Source organism: Chiloscyllium punctatum, chromosome 2 (assembly GCF_047496795.1).
Source record: "Chiloscyllium punctatum isolate Juve2018m chromosome 2, sChiPun1.3, whole genome shotgun sequence".
In the NCBI taxonomy this organism is placed as follows: domain Eukaryota; kingdom Metazoa; phylum Chordata; class Chondrichthyes; order Orectolobiformes; family Hemiscylliidae; genus Chiloscyllium; species Chiloscyllium punctatum.
Window position 1 is genome coordinate 111,727,102 of NC_092740.1, and position 16,576 is coordinate 111,743,677.

General features: G+C 38.9%; 1 long non-coding RNA gene across 1 annotated transcript in view; it reads right to left on the minus strand.

The window, feature by feature from the left end:
* The window catches only part of LOC140493451 (uncharacterized), a 127,850-nt gene that overhangs the window by 44,342 nt on the left and 66,932 nt on the right, over positions 1-16,576 (minus strand). The gene's annotated exons all lie outside the window — the stretch shown is intronic.

Sequence of the window (16,576 nt, forward strand, 5' to 3'; positions counted from 1 at the left end):
GTCACCTCTCCTCATTCTTCAAAACCGGCCAAGGCGTCTTTCAGATGCTACGGCTCCTTTAGGTACTCAGGGGGCTTTCATTGACTGTGTGGCTGCAAGGGATGCTGGTTTTAGGACAGATATCAGCTGAGAACTGAGGTCTTCTGGGATCAGTGCATATTAAGTGTGCTGGAAATTAGATATGAGGGATGCAATTAGGGTGGTGTTGACTATTATCCTAATGTATTTGGTAATATATAGTGAGAAATTGAGGTCTCATAGAGAGATTCTGTCTGATAAATTGATGCAACTTGGACTTACATATTTCAACAATAAAAAATGTGAAAATAACATGAGGTAAATCAAATTTCTTTGGTTCAAAACTATAACTGGATTAGCCCTGATCCTCCCAAGTAGAACAGATGCAGAAAAAGCAGACTCCACAAGACAATGGTGGCTTACAAAGGTCATTGTATCTTCTCAGAGAGTGTTGGAGAGAGGTGCTGAGAGAGAGTTGGGGAGAGGTGCTGAGAGAGAGGGAGAAAGAGTTTGTAAAATAGGCACTGAGAGAGAGGAGGAGAGAGTGTTGGGAAGAGGTATGAGGGAGAGGAGAAGACAGTGTTAAGGAGAGGTGCTAATGGAGAGGGGTAGGGAGCGTTGGGGAGATTCAGAGGGAGAGAAAGAGCAAGAAGCGAAGCAAGATGGAGAGATGTTAAAGGAAACAGCTATTGGAGAGGCACATAGAAAGAGGGAGAGAAGCATGTCAACCAACAGCAATATTAAGACATCATTCAGAACAGTCTTTCAAAGCAAATTTATCTGTGAGGAGGATGTCAAGAGCCACACCCATTCACCGTTATCACCTGGGGACAGACAGGTAGCTAATGGTGACATGAATTTAAAGGTGCCAATTTAAACAGCAATGGAACTTATTGAAGTTCAATATAAAGATGGCTCCTATATTACTAAAGTAATCTACTATGTTATACTAAAACTTCAAACAGTTACTTTAATGTGTAGCAAGGTAATCCAGATACTTCAAACAGTTTGGAGGCATTATTGTTACTGGTGTTTTGACCAGAAGATGCTTCGGACTATTAACAGCCTCAATGAAGTAAATGAACCTGCAGATTTTAATTGGTGCCCAACTCCACAGGCATAATTATAAAGCAGTGGTTTGCAATCATTTTTGGGCCATTTTTCAACTGCTGCAGTAATTCCAATTGCAATGCAAAGCAGGTATTTCCTTTGTCCCTATATGGTGATCACATTATATTGGTTAAATGTTATGTTAAGCTAATTTGATATTGAAAGCAGGAGGCAAAATTTTCATGTCCAGTCAACCAAGAAGTAACACTTCTCTGAATCCTGGATAATGATTTGGAGTGATCCCCAAGCAGGTGAGTCGATAAAATACAGAGCTAGAAAAAGCCCAGCAGGACATGGACCATCAGAAGAGCAGGAGATTCGAGGTTTCTGGCAGGATGATACATCAGGACTGGGGACGGGGAAGGGGGAAGAGGTTGGGGGAAAGGTAAGTGATAGATGGATGCAGGTAGGAGGTGATTGAGATTGGTCAGAGGGAAGGGTGAAGTTGATAGATGGGAAGGAAGATGGACAAGTTAGGTCAAGTCAAGGGGGTGGGGCAGAGAGGGAGGGCTGGACCATGGATGAGGTGGGGGATGGGGAGATTTGGAAGCTGGTGAATTCGATATTAAGGCCACAAGGTTGTCAGCTCCCAAGGCATAAGATAAGGTGTTCTTTCTCCAGTTTGTATGTGGCCTTATTTTGACTGTGGATGACGCCCAGGATGGACATGTCATTGAGGGAGTGGGAGGGGTAGTTGAAATGGCTGGCCACCGGGAGGTGGAGTATGATTGGAACATATGAACCATAGGTATTCCCAGAAATATAAATGCTGTCTTTTAGTGGGTGGCACGGTGGCACAGTGGCACAGTGGTTAGCACTACTGCCTCACAGCGCCAGAGACCAAGGTTCAATTCCTGCCTCAAGCGACTCTCTGTGTGGAGTTTGCACATTCTCCCTGTGTCTGCGTGGGTTTCCTCCGGGTGCTCCGGTTTCATCCCACAATCCAAAAATGTGCAGGTTAGGTGGATTGGCCACACTAAATTGCCCATAGTGTTAAGTGAAGGGGTAAATGTAGGGGAATGGGTCTGGGTGGGTTGCGCTTCGGCGGGTTGGTGTGGACTTGTTGGGCCGAAGGGCCTGTTTCCACACTGTCAATAATCTAATTAAATGGTTCCCAAGTTTGCGCTCAGTCTTTCTGATGTAAAGGAGATTGCATCAGGGACAACAGTTAAATCAGGTTAGAGGAAATGCAGATGAACCTGCCACCATTGTAGCTGTGAATCATTGTAAATTTGACACTAAATGCTTTAGCTACCAATAATGGCCTTAGATTGTCTCTTTCCCCATGGACTAAAGTGTCCTACATGCCTTGCACCTCATTTAACCAAGAAAATTCAATTTCACCATCTGAGCCTCCACCCCAAAAGACATTTGCAATCAGTCATTGATGGCAGATCACTAACACTTACAGAAATAGATGGAGCTTAGGAAAGCAGAAGGCCATCATTTGGTGGGTAGAAATCCATATCTGATTCCTGATTCCTGATGAAGGGCTCCTGCCTGAAACGTCAATTTTCCTTCTCCTCGGATGCTACCTAACCTGCTTTGCTTTTCCAGCATCATTCTAATCTTGACAGAAATCCATATCTGGTAGTCACCCACTAATGGACTGGGATGTCAGAAGAACCAAAAAGTATCTTCATTTCCTGAACATGAGAGAACATAATTTTTCTACAGTTTGTCAGCTGACAACATTAGCCATTAATTAAACTGGTTCTTGTCCAATTACAGTTTTTGAATTTTTATGTATGCAAAATACTGGAAATGCAAATTAATAATAACACATTGAGAAAAAGAAGGCAAGCAATTGTTTATCTCCTGAACCAAGTAAAGTGAAAAATTAGGAAGCCAACTGTGCCAGGGCTGAGAACTAAGTATATGTTATAGGGAGTACAGAAACAGAAAAAAAAGGAGGAACGATTAGGTTTAAGAACAAAGTAAGAATAGACATTATCTTTGAACTTAATTTTTTTTTCATTCTTAAAACCTCTGCAAAAATTAATACCTGAACAATGCAGCACATTTGTAATTGGAAATTTTCAATACCAAATAAGTTGGCAGTCTGTAATTTCTTAAGATTAAATAGGTAAATCTCTACTGTTTGTTGTGACTTAATTTGTTCTAACCTGCAAATGCCAGAAAAAAAATCACCCTTTTCAATGTATTTCAATATTCAAGCCAGACCACAAAATTCCATTTTCATAAAAATGTCCAGTGCAATTTGGATAGTAACTTTTGCACATCCTAGTTTAGCTTCATATCTATCTCTTTGCCAGATACTGTTCTGCTGCCTACACAAGCTGAACAGAATGGCAGCAAATCCTGGCTCATTTCCTGGCAGTTCAATTTTCTTTGTATATTTTGGCTGATAGCAACTAGCTATCAGTAATGCAGAGAACTGACAAAAAGGAATGGAGCTGATAGAGGAAATGAAAGATTTACTTGTTATCAGACAGTGAGAGACTTATAAGAAATTTCAACCCTTTTGGAGGAAGGGATCTGGCAGTTCCTTATTGATGTTGTCTGTCCTGAAGTCAGGAGAGTGATTTTAGCTTAGAGGAGTTCACTTGGCAGGGCCATGCAGAGGTGGGGAAAAAGTAGAAGGGCATTTTCAAAATAATTAGGAAATACCTGAGTTAAAACTGATCAAGCTAAAATATCATTATTTTTACCAAAACAATAACTTGATTACAGTATTATTTTAACAAGCTCCTGCAGGAAAATCACCTGAAAACGGTAATTTGAGTTCATCCGAATCTGAAGTGATTTAAACTAACTAGAATTTGAATTTCTTGGAGTTAGTGCAAAGTTGACAATTTCTTAAAACTTTCTATGCAGGATACCATTTCATCTTTATCATATATCACAAGATGCAGTATAGAATTTACAATATTCTTATTCAAACCTGAATATAGTCTCCAAAGAGACTGAAAGATAGTGTAAAATAGATTATTTCTGGCAAGATCGTTATTTAGAACTTTTTAATAAACCACTTGCATTTGATATTGTTGAAAAAAAAGCAGAGGTCCAATTACTTTGATTGTGACTACGCTTATGAATTTTGGGCTTTGTGTTGAAGAAATCTCTTTATTCAAGAATTTCAATTAAGATTACAGAACCAGGCAGCACAAAAGGAGACTATTCAGTTCATTATATCTGCTCATTGCAAAAGTAATTGAAAACTAATGCCCTGAACTCACCTGATCTGCCTGTAACCTCCTCTTTTCTAAATGTTTATCTTCTTTGCCCTTAGAAGATGAATTGAATCATAACTACATGCTCCAAGAAAAGCACACATTCATCTACCAATAAGCTGAATCAAGAATTTCCTCTAAGTTCTCACCTCACTCTTTTAAAGATAGGTTTAAATGACTCCACAACCCTAACCAGAGAAAATACCTTTTCTCTGTCTGAGCTCTTTGTACTTTGAAAACCTCTAGTAAATTTCCTCTTAGCATTCTCTGCTCTAGAGCACCTCGAGAATCTTCTCATAATCATAAATATTCTTACTTGCTGTTTGCATCTTGCATTAGATTTACATGTGTATCCATTCTTTGTACTTTTAATTTATTTGAATTCATATGGTCCACCAGGAAATAATTCTTACAACAAACTGAGTTCTTTGTGACAATATACCGGATAATTCATCGATGTATGGAAGCAGACAGTGACTCCAGGTAAGTGTGAAGCAACATTTTATGATGTAGTTCCTGTGCAATATTATTGTGAATAGCGCTGTTGAGGTCTTCCAAATACCAAACACAAACAAATCAATCTCATTTCATCAAGAAGGTTCAGTTTATCCACATGGTTTAATCTGCCCTACTGTATCTAGTATATCGCTCATTAAGAGTTTGTCAAGCTGGTGGAAGCAGCATTCCCATCATAATAGCTCTTAAGTAACTGGTCTTAAAGCTAGAATTCTTATCGACCAATCATCAGAGGCTAGGTTTAGAAAGTCACTGTTCAATGATCATAAATTGCATTGGCAATTTCATTGGGGAAGAGGGTCACCAATAGCACAACCAGAATAAAATGGATGGTGGTGGTAGAGCACATCAATGCAGTCTCGCGTTTATCCCAATACTAGAAATAAATGAGGAGGAAACTTAATGCCAGGATACATGAACAAGCATGTGACAGCATCTTAAATGAATGTCTCACCTAATTTGTTCAGTGAAGCATGCTTAGTTTTCTTTACAATATTGCTATTTAGCAATGCTGTTTGATCAGTCACAAAATTAGTTAAAGTTCAATTGGCAATTCAACAGTGCATTTTTCTGGAGTTGTGTGATTTTATCAGGGTGATTGCCTTGAGCGTATTGTTACAAATGATCTCATTGTCCTTGTTTTTGTTTAATGTCAGGTTCGATTACATCTGCTTGCAGAAGAAAATCAGATGTTTTAAAATAACATGTAAAGATAGAAGTAAGGTCTCACAAGGTTTGAGAGAAACACAGAAAGCGACAAAAGAGTGCAGATAAAATATTAAGAGCTGCAAGAAGGAATTCCAAAAACTTGTAAACATTTTCAGGATTAGTTAATAATCTCCAGAAAGCCAAGTGATGAATGATAAACTGGGGCTCAAATTTTATACATTTTTGTAAGTATTTATTTCCAGAATTATGAATTACACACCTCACCTTCACCCAGTGAGCACAATTTCAGTTCATTCCACTTTGTAAGAACACAATGAATTCCTGGCTAATGCCCACTATCCACATGCAATTAAAACAATTAATACAGAATTAGCAGTTTCCACTGTATTTTTGTAAATAAAAGTAGAGTTCATATATTGACCTAAAATTTCAACCTAATTAAAAATCTCCAAATTCTGTACAAACTATTACATTGTTTCTCCTCAAGACCCTGTAGTAATTTAATTTTAGATGTTTCCTTTCACGTCAGCCTTTGTTTCAAACCAAGAGAATTAATCTGTAAACTCTTATCACTCATACATTTCATAGCATACATTTTATTTTGCAAAAGGGACAATTAATTTTGTAATATTCAATGACTATACTATCTTTCACACTTCTATTGCACAAAATTTCATTTACAATATTTGGTAAACATAATCCTAAATCCACAACCTACATAACATCCAGCACTTCAGTAGCCAAAGCAGTTGTAACAACATATCTTAAGAAAAACAACCCTAAGATAAAGGACCTCAATCGCCATTCTCACACATCAAAATATTAGAAACCAGCTGCATTGGAAGGCTCTTCATGTGAAGCAAAAATCACTATCTTCCTGTTCTTTGAATCACTGAGGGATGGAAATGCATTTATCCAGAATTCACTTCTTAATGTTTCATTTGTCCTTACCAAATGCTCTATTTTTTAGATGTTGCACTGTAGCTCTTATTTCCAATACATCAAAATAAGAATGGTAGCACTTTTAAAAGAGGATTACCTTTATTAATTTTGCTAACTATCGAAACCAAGACATTTGAAAGATCCAGAAGCCTGACTTCAACTTTTTCTTTTCTACGCTAATCTTATTAACAACATAGATCTCAAATTCTGCAATACCACCGCTTAAGAAATCATTGATGTGCATCATGAGGCTACCTGTAGGTTTCACTTTATGATACCAATAAAACATGGTAGGATCTGCTTTTAGCTGAATACAACCTATCTTCCGCTACAAGCAGCTCACATTGAAAAATATCATCCCCAGGAGGCATCATTCAGCCATGATACATTTGTTTAGTTTCCATAGTTTTCTTACTACATCTTTGGGTGGTTTCAGAAACATTTCTCTTTGAAAACTGTTAGCCTGCAGAAATGCGGCTTTATGTTGATTGATCTACACTCCTATGAATATGGGGCCAAAAGAGCTAAAAGAAGGATTTTCAAGATAACTTTTCCAGCTCTATTCTAGCATCTGTTTCACCGAATTTGCTCTTTAAAAATGAACAAAACTAGAAGCCTTGCATTAGTGTGTTACAGTAATAGTGAGCAATAGGTGTTGAGTTTGTACAAGATACTTGTTAGACCTCAGCAAGAATAATGTGTACAGTTATGGGTGCCACATTATAGGAAGGATGTGAACTTGTTGGTGACAGTGTTGAAGTGATTTACAAGAATATTTCCAGGGCTGAGGAACTTCAGTTAAGAGAATTTGGCGTTGGAATGGGGTTGGTTTGTATTTTGAATACCTACAGTTCATGGGCATAAATGCATGTGTAAAATATAGCTACTTTAGTCAGATCTAATGGTTCATAAGTATTATGTCCAAAACACAGGAAAAGGACTAAACGTATCTAATTTTGGTGGAAAGGTGTGATACCCTTTTGACAAGCTAAGGTATTGTTTTGATTCCTTTGGGAAGATAAAGTGGCCTTTGGAAGAGATCAAATATCCTTTGAGATTAGTAATTGTATGTATGGTTATATATGAAACGTTGATAAATTAATTTGAACTATCAAGATGTCATGGTGTATATATATATTTTTTTATATTATATATATATATATTACCTTGCATTTAAATTTAGAAACAGCTGTTCGCAGTTTAAAAGAAATAATGTTTATTACTTCACTCTGATGGTTGAGCAAAGCTTGAGGGTTATCATTATAGGATTTGTCCTGCATGACTTATTCCTCAACTCATCATCATCACAGTCAATTCACAGTTGTCTTTGATGTGGTGCTATGAATGCAAACGCTCTTTTTGAAATGAGGGGTTAAGTAGTTGAAGGGAGTTAAATGTTGTGAATTGTTTTTTATTAATAAGAGCATTAAGAAGGTGATTGCTTTTTTAGGGATATTTACTACTTTGTTTCATCTCAGCATGGGTTCTGAAGTCAGCACACTGCTGTCATGCAGTGTATAAGGTCAAAGGGTGGTGGATAGATGAGCATAGGTTGGCATGAGTTATCATTGAGTTTTCATAGGGCCATAATGGTCCTTGGGGTGGGTAGAGGACATTTGTTGCATACAGGGAATTACAGACTGGGCAGGTAGGCCTTGGTTGTGTGCTGGCGTGGGTCGCTATACAAAGGGAACAAGGAGTATGTTGGGAGACAGGGAGTAAAGGGTTGTGAGGTTTCAGCACTGGAGAACTACTTTTGCTCCATTGTTAGTTTTCACAGCCAGAACAAAGGCCTGGAAAAGAAAGATAGGCTTGTTACACAACCTGCCTCAGCTCTTGGTAGCCACTTCAGCTGTTTCCAGGAATAATAGGCTGTTAAGATCTGCCTCACCAGGACCAAAATTAGAACATCTGGGACATTTTCTCATTCTCAGGTCTCTGGACTTGGGAAATTTCCCAAATCCGCACTCTCAACTCAGGAGTAAAACATTAGGTTTAAATCTGAGTGCCAGATCTCTAAGATATAATAGTGAAGGAGGTATTTGGCATGCTTTCCTTTATTGGTCAGAGCATTGTGTCTGGGAGTTGGGAACTCATGTTGCATCCATAAAGACATTGGTTAGGCCACATTTGGAATATTGCATGCAATTCTGGTCTCCATCCTATCAGAAGGATGTTGTGAAACTTGAAAGGATTCAGAAAAGATTTACAATGGTTTTGCCAGGGTTGGAGGATTTGAGCTATAGGGAGAGGCTGAATAGGCTGGGGTTGTTTTCCCAGGAGTGTTGGAGGCTGAAGAGTGACCTTATAGAGGTTTATAAAATCATGAGGAGCACGGATAGGGTAAATGGACAAGGTCTTTTACCTGGGGTGGGGGAGTCCAGAACTGAAAGGCATAGGTTTAAGGTGAGAGGGGAAAGATATAAAAGGGACCTAAAAGGCAACTTTTTCATGCAGAGGGTGTGTGCATGTATGGAATAAGCTGCCAGGGGAAGTGGTGGAGGCTGGTATAATTAGACCATTTAAAAGACATCTGGAAGGGTTTGGAGGGATATGGGCCAAGTGCTGGCAAATGGGACTAGATTAGGTTAGGATATCTGGTCAGCGTGGACGAGTTGGACTGAAGAGTCTGTTTCCGTGCCGTACATTTCTATGACTCTATGTGGAACTGAAATATCATTTTCTTTAAATCTCTAGCAAGTGTCTCATCAGAAACCAATTATAAGTTTGCAATGGGACAGGCCAAGGTCTTTCAAAATGTTTTCGTCAGAATCTCTTCTATTAGGCTAATGTAGTCTACATCATCGATGCCTGAATGTGTTGGAAGGATTCTTAATCTGTTAAAGCAGTGTGAGCATATTGCCTATATAATTTCAAGACAATTTAGTTTCTCTAATTCTTACCACCTGATGCTGTTAACACTTGCTCCTGAGGTTCATTCACTTAGTATAATTGTTCCAATTTTGTGTCATGCTAAGCCAGACCTACTAAAGGTGCTTTAACTTAATTTCTTACTAACAAGCCATCCTGTTCTCTCTGCCTATCGGCCTGCCCTTTCATTAGAATGTATATCCTTGAATATTTAGTTCCCAGCCCTGATCCCCGATCACATCTCTGTGATACTCACAGCATCATACCTATTAATTTTAATCTGTGCCACAAGCTCATTTACCTTGTTTCATATACTGTATGCCCAAAGTTGGATGCCTGACCCTTTCCATAGTCTCTGTTTCATTACTTGTTTTGGAAATTTTAATAACCTCTCTTGAGCCCTGCCTATTGTTATGAAGATGTGGGTGTACTTTGAGAGAGTTAAAAGCAGCACGACTACCGTACACAGCACCAAATGTTCTCAATAAGGTAACAAGGTAACATTTGGTCAAACTCGTTGCCTGGAGACAAAACAAATTCAAATTCAGCCAATTAATTTAAATTATATCCTGAAAAATACCAAACTGCAATCCAGTTTGAATTGAGTAAATTGACAATCTTAAATACCAATGACACAATCCAATGCTATGGGGTATAAGACTGAGGAAAATTGAACAGTTGAGGGGAGAACTGTCAAGCCCCAGCATGTAAACAGACTACCTGAAAAATAACTCTCCTAAAATGTACCTTTCCGATCAGTAACCTGTGATGCAGAAGTCCCTAAAAAGGAGAAAAGAAAACACAGGAAGATCCAAATAGAAAAACTGAAAGCTGCCTGGTCTGAGATAAGAAGTGTTGTTTTGTCAATCTTAACTGGGAGTTTTATCGAACTAGTATTATAGAAGGGAAGGTAAAAGATAGGTTAGAGGAAGGACTTGTACATAGTTGTTAGTTAATTGTTCTCTGTTATACTTTAAGAAATAAAGTTATTAATTTTTATTTTATATAGGTCTTGGCCACTCTAACATTTACAGAATACTGCATGGGATAAATATTTTCTGTGTTGCTGGCTTTAAATTAAGCAGGAGGGTTTACCCCGTGTCATAACACTATCTTTAATGCATTTAAACCCTTGTGACTTCAATTTGCACCAGTAGTTTGTCTAACTAACTCTGAATTCTATGTGTATTAAGATAAAAAGTCTTTAGGCTTGTTCTATTATCGAGTTTCCCGACACTTTTATGATTCCTTAATACATATTTACATTCACATCTTCTGTCCCTTCCTTTTTTTTCTGGTAACAGTCAAACTCATCATTGATCAGCAAGCCTATCTTCTCCTTTACCTCTGATTTTATAATTTTCTATGCAATTGAAACCACTCCCCCAGTCCAGTCGTCACCCCGTACCCACAGGGGATATGTTCCAAGATCTACCGCAGAAGCCCAAAACTGCAGAGAGGTTCGACTCCATTCACTTAAATGGGAAACATACCTTCTCGACAGCCCCGGTCCCTGGTTCTGGAACGGTCCCTCTCATATGTTCAGGCCACAGTAAACCACGAGTAACTGAAACTGCGGAAACTGATTCCCCGGATATGGCAGTCGCACTGTATTTAGTTTAAAGCCGACCTACAACCCTAGTTATGTGATTAGCCAACACTCTAGTGCCAGCATGATTCAGCTGGAGCCCATCCCAGTGGAACAGCTTCCTCCTTCCCCAGTGCAGGTGCCAATGCCCCATTAATTCAAACTTATTTCTCCTCTACCAATCTCTGAGTCACAGGTTTACCTCTTCAATTTTGTTGACCCTCCTCCAATTAGTTCATGGTTCAAAGACTAATCCAGATATTATTACCTATTTGGTTCTGCTTTTTTAACTCAGCCCCTAACTCCTCATATTCCTTCAGCAGAACCTCTTTCCTCCCATTACCTATACTATGCAGACCATGATAGAGTCATAGAGATGTACAGCATGGAAAAAGACTCTTTGGTCCAACCAGTCCACACCGACCAGATATCCCAACCCAATCTAGTCCCACCTGCCAGCACCCTCCAAACCCTTCCTATTCATATACACATCCAAATGCCTCTTAAATGTTGCAATTGTATCAGCCTCCACCACATTCCCTGGCAGCTCATTCCATACACATACCACCCTCTGCATGAAAAAGTTGCCCCTTATGTCTCTTTTATATCTTTCTCCTCTCACCCTAAACCTATGCCCTCTAGTTCTGGACTCCCACACCCCAGGGAAAAGACTTCATCTATTTATCCTATCCATGCCCCTCATAATTTTGCAAACCTCTATAAGGTCACCCCTCAGCCTCCGATGCTCTAGGGAAAACAGCCCCAGCCTGTTCAGCCTCTCCCTATAGCTCAAATCCTCCAACCCTGGCAACATCCTTATAAATCTTTTCTGAACCCTTTCAAGTTTCACAACATCTTTCTGATAGGAAGGAGACCAGAATTGCACGCAATATTCCAACAGTGGCCTAACGAATGTCCTGTACAGCCGCAACATGACCTCCCAACTCCTGTACTCAGTTCTCTGACCAATAAAGGAAAGCATACCAAACTCCTACTTCACTATCCTATCTACCTGTGACTCCACTTTCAAGGAGCTATGAACTTTGTTCAGTAACACTCCCTAGGACCTGACCATTAAGTGTATAAGTCCTGCTAAGATTTGCTTTCCCAAAACGCAGCACCTCGCATTTATCTGAATTAAACTCCATCTGCCACTTCTCAGCCCATTGGCCCATCTGGTCCAGATCCTGTTGTAATCTGAGGTAACCCTCTTCGCTGTCCACTTCACCTCCAATTTTGGTGTCATCTGCAAACTTACCAACTGTACCTCTTATACTCACATCCAAATCATTTATGTAAATGACAAAAAGTAGAGCACCCAGCATGGAACCTTGTGGCACTCCACTAGTCACAGGCCTCCAGTCTGAAAAACAACCCTCCACAACCACCTTCTGTCTTCTACCTTTGAGCCAGTTCTGTATCCAAATGGCTAGTTCTCCCTGTATTCCATGAGATCTAACCTTGCTAATCAGTCTCCCATGGGGAATCTTGTCGAACACCTTACTAAGATCCATATGGATCACATCTACTGCTCTGCCCTCAAAGCCTTCAGAACTCTCACTCCTGCCCACAGAAACAGTGTCTTTCCACTGAGTATAACATCTCTGATTACAATTGCATTTCTCATTTCGTCCGGTTTGAATGGCTCCCTAGTCAGTTTGCTTATCCTCCCTACAGCCCCCACTCTCATTCACACAGGGAGGAAGTATTTCAAGCTTGTTGCACACACTCAAGGACTGAGGCTCCTTCATCACTATCTCCTGGATCCCTTTACCTGCATCATTCATACTGACACGCTCCTGTCACTGACTAGTGACTCTCCTGCTCCCTGATGTATGGCAGTGTTCTAACCTCAGACTCCAGCTCATTAACTTGAGTTCCTCAGGCAACCAACACTTGCTACAGATGTGGTCACTGTGAGTCACAATGGGCTCCACCAACTTCCATATCATGCACATCGCCTGGCCCCATATCACTTTTTTTTCTTTAATTAGTTTTTAATTTGATTTTATTTAAGCATTTTCTTCTGGTCTTTTAGTTTGTAACCTGTAAATATTTCTCATATTTACCCTCAAACTGAAAGTAACCTATAATAAATAGTCAAATTAGCAGCTACTATCAACCAATTAACTTACAATTTACCTGTTCTGTCACTGTTATGTACTGATCCTGTGCTTCAATTTATCCTGTTTAAAAAAAATTACAAATTATGTGTCAAAGAGCAAACAAAATAGTATCTTTTCCCTCTGCACTGAATTCCCATGATACCTCCAAAATCCCCGAACTATGTACACATTTGGCCTATGTATCACTCTAGATGTGTCCTCTCTGACCATTCAAAGCTCGCTGATTAACCATAATAATACAGTGGAATCAAAGAGATAATCCAACGCCAGACAGATCCTTTAGGACTGAGATGAGGAAGAATTTCTTCACTCAGAGAGTAGTGAGTCTTTGTAATTCTTTGTTCCTGAGGGAGTAGAGGATCAGTTATTGAATGTATTCAAGACAGAAATCAATAGATCAAGTAATCAATAATAACATCATGGAGTTAGTGTGTAGGGAAAAAAGTGTCAAAATTGATGATCAGTCATAATCTAGAATGATAGAGTAGGTTCAAGGAACAAATGGCCTACTCCAGCTCATATCAGTCTTCAGAGCTGTTTCATTAATTAATTTTGCTACAGAGAGATCCATGAAGCTTGTAAAGTCAGGAAAATGTTGTTAAATCTAAATATATATCTCTTGATATCAATATGACTGCAACAAGGCTGCTTAACTGCAAATGTTCAACTCGTATGTCACCATAACAATCAGACAAAAACTGAGAGGCTGCGACTGCAGCATTGTGTTCTCGACTGTACTGCTTTTGAGATTGGATTAAACTCTTCCCATCTCTGCACAGGAATATCCAATAAAACCACAGCTAGGTACTAATCTGACTTGTGAAAATTCATCATCTAGAATCGAAAATACCAAGCCATTAAAAAGCACACAATCACACACTGCAAAAGTAAGTCTAGCTGAAACGAATTTCAGCAGATCTAAAAAACTCACCACCCTCTTTGAAATCTGCTAATGTTATTCTAATGATAGCAAAAAGGTAAATAAGCTCATAACAATTAAAGTTTTCCCAACTTGAAAGTACAACATCGTAATCCCTTCAGCGCATATGTTGTCAAATTTATTACCTGGTGACATTTTCTCAAAGGGGACAATAATCTGCTGTAAGATTTGGGTAATAGTCTGTCACAGTCAGAACTTTCATTCTGCTGCTTTTTATTTGCAAGTCATGGAGTGACACTGAGATTCATCAGAGTTTCAGCATCACTAGTATCTCCTACCAGCTGACCATGTGTCCTCTTCAATGAGAAGTTTCTCTTTGTTTCTGATGAAGAACAACATGATGCAATGTTTTATGACATGAACATGGATAGTGTAATGGTGTAGAAGCAGTTCTGCAGTTTTTGTTTAGAAGATTGACTGACGAGTATTGTCATGAGATATGACTAATGCCAAATTCATAACTGACTAATAATTTTTATATTTGATGTAAGAATGAACAAAATAACGTTTGAATTGAAGTTCAATCTATTTCAAAGCATTCTTCGTAACATTGCAAAAATCCATGCCACTAGTACCTTTGTTTCAAGCTTTAACACTTTTGGTGCCTAGCAAATTCTCGGCCATCATTATAATTATTTGGGAATTTCAAAGAGAGGCTTATATTTGATGAAACAAAGAACTATGGATGCTGGAGATCTGAAACAAAAACAGACATTGCTGGAGAAACTCAGCAAGTCTGGCAGCATCTAAAAGCAGAGTCAACGTTTCAAGTCCAGTAACTCTTCATCAGAACTGTTAGCAGCTAGAAAATAAGTGGTATTTATGCTGAAGTTGAAATTGGGGCAGGGAGAGAGAGGAAGAGGTGAGCAGACAGGTGGAGTTGGAGATATGAAGGAGGTAATGAAACAAGGAGATTATGGATATCAGGCCAGAACAGAAGCAAAGCTGAATAAGTGATAGTAAGAGCTAAGAGTAAATGATTGAGCTGTGCTGAATTCAACCCATGATGTGATAATGTGCCTTGGAGAACACAAGAATGAGTGACAATGTTAAAAGCAATATATGTACTAACAGGACTGTGTTTGGGATAGGAGGATGGAGTCGGGTTCTAGAGTTATTGAACTCAAAGTTTAGTCCTAGAAGGTGCAGGATTCCAAAATGGAAAATGAGATGTTGTTCTTTGATCTTGCAGCAAGGTTTGTTGGAACAATGCAACAGGCCTGAAAGAGAAATGTTGGCATGGAAACATGATTACATAGGGAAGTGGCAAGCAACTGAAAGTTGGGGTCAGTTTTGTAGACAATGCATAGGTGTTTAGCAAAGTGGTCACCTAATCTGCTTATTGTCTCCCCAACATGGGAAAAACCACATTATGAACAAGGATTATAATAGACTAGATTGAATGAAGTACAGATAAATTGCTACTTCATCTGGAAGGTATGTCTGGGCCTTGGATAGTGAGGAGGGAGAAGGTAAACAGGCAGCTATTACACCTCCTGCGATTGCATCAGAAGGTGCTGTGGGTGTGTGGGGAAATGTTGGGAATAGAGGAGGATGGACCAGATGGAAAGATCCCTGCAGACTGCTGACAGGTGAGGGGAGGGGAGTATGTATCTGGTCATGGAAAAGAATTGAAGAACTCCAGTACAGATGCTAAATATAACATAAATATAACCAAATACAATTCTTCCCATTTTACTTACAAAACAGCCATTAAAGTGTGAAGGAATCCTAACTATGGTAAAAGGCCCATGCTGAGGGCCTTTAGTGACCCTAAAAATCCATGGGACATAACATCTGCAGCTTTTTCTAAAATCTGGGATTTGCTCAGATGAAAATTTCTGCAAAATGTAACTTGAACTGTGAAATTGAATTCTCTCTTTAAAAAAATCTGTCTACAGCAGAATGGAGACAAAGTCAAATCAATAGCAAGGTCCCAAGCTTGTTAGTTGGATGAAAAGAGAGAAAGAAGCAAGAGCTCCAATTAGCTCAACAACTGGTTCTGCTCTGTTCAGAAACCCACGTGGTTAAGCTTACAAAAGAGTTAGGCTTGTCATGTAATCTCTCCAACAGTTAGTAGTTCTAGAATAATTATACACTCCAATTATAACTCAATTAGCTCCTCTGGAGAGCTGTCTTAAAAATCATGTTTTTTTTTGTCCAACTAATTAACTTCTGAATGGCTGATCCTCAGCTGTTGAATACCGAAGGCGATTTTGTCAACATGCTGCAATGGAGGCTATTTCCTCGGATGGAGTCTGCATCAAAAGATTTGCCTTTTTAAAGGTTTCATTCCTGTTTCTTAATGGATAGAAATCAGTATTAGAGATAAGCATATCTTCGTGACAACAGGCTGAATGTTATGTCTTATGGTTCCAGGAAGTTCAAAATGATTATACCTGAAGCCACAAATGCTAAAACTGACATTGAATGTGTGTCTCAAATCTCACTGTGTGCAATGGAAGGATGCATTATTTAGGTCAGTAAATAGGTTGGAGTGTGAAACTAAGTGAAATGGCATTTTATTTACTTGCGTAAACATGCACACAACAACATAAATTTAAATTCTTTTCAAATAATTATTGTTTTTTTAGAAAAATAG